This window comes from Chinchilla lanigera, unplaced genomic scaffold, assembly GCF_000276665.1.
Source record: "Chinchilla lanigera isolate Chin_1 unplaced genomic scaffold, ChiLan1.0 scaffold00040, whole genome shotgun sequence".
Lineage (NCBI taxonomy): Eukaryota > Metazoa > Chordata > Mammalia > Rodentia > Chinchillidae > Chinchilla > Chinchilla lanigera.
Genome location: NW_004955441.1, coordinates 14176593 through 14177879, shown reverse-complemented (window position 1 = coordinate 14177879; position 1287 = coordinate 14176593).

Sequence of the window (1287 nt, the reverse complement as noted above, 5' to 3'; positions counted from 1 at the left end):
AAAAAAAAAAAAAAAAGAACCCTTTCTTTTATGACTACACAAACACCCAAATAAATATTGGGACAAAACTGAAATTACTGTACGTCTTTGGCATTAATTCTCTAATGCAAGAAATAGATCCTTGGCAATAACACATTACCTTGCTAACGTCTTCAAAAAGTTAAATTCACCTTTAACCGCATTCTCAACATGATTAAGATGAACTGACTATTTAGGTTACACCATTCTGAGAAACAGCTCTGCAAAACACTCACTTTAATCTAAGGGCAGTGTGAAAGGAGCATTATGTCTTCTATAAACCTATGCTTCAAGATTCCTGAACCTTCATCCTAAGCGTTCTTCCCAACAAACACGTGTAATACTCAGCATCCATCATTCCTTGCACAATCTAGACAGAAAAACTAAAAGTATGAGATTACAGGTGCTTAGAAAAATCAGATCCAAATTTTACAAATATATACAATTTATGTTTGCCTCTAACTCGCCCACACTACAGAGAAAGGGGCCCAACGCTCCTCTGGAAGTTTACTTTAAAACCTTCAGACCTCTCACTGCCTACCACACACGTCTTCTGTGCGCTGGGAGAAGCGCTCCGTGGTACCATGTGACTCAGCATGCAAATGCCCTCTGGTACAACCTCTAATATCACCAATGTTTTTTCTTTAATAAAATGTCTTTGTGATGAACCCCACCTCTTCCATACAGACCGACCGCCTTTCTTTTCCTTTTTTTTTTTTGTCTTTTTTGAGACAGGGTCTCGCTATACAGTTCAGGCTGGCCTTGAGCTCACTCTGTAGTCCAGGCAACGATCCTCCTGCTTCAGCCTCCCGGGTGCTGGGATTACAGGCCTGCGCCACCACGCCCGGCTCTACCGCCTTGCTGACCCTCTGCCCCAGCAAACGTTCGCATCTCCCGCGACGCCTGCTCTGCCCGCTGCAGCGCCGGACCTCCACCCTGAAGCCGAGGGCCTCCGCACCGCTGTCCACTAGCGCGAGCTCTCCGAGAGCGAACACAGCCCTCCACCCGGCTGCACGACCCTGCCCGACCCCAGCACTTCCCGCCTCGCGAATGAAGCGTGTCTGCTCAGGAACAGCCCGTCTGCGCGCGGCCGCCCCGGGACCAGCACCCCAGCTCCTCGGCTCGCTCGAATGTGCCTTCCTGCGTGCGCCCTGACCGGAAAAGCAACGGGGCCAGGGCGGGCACCCACGGGGACTACCGGAGCCCCAAGCCCACGCAGGCCGAGCCGCGCGCAGCGCTCCCGGGAGGAAGGCGCCGGCAGGCGGGGCC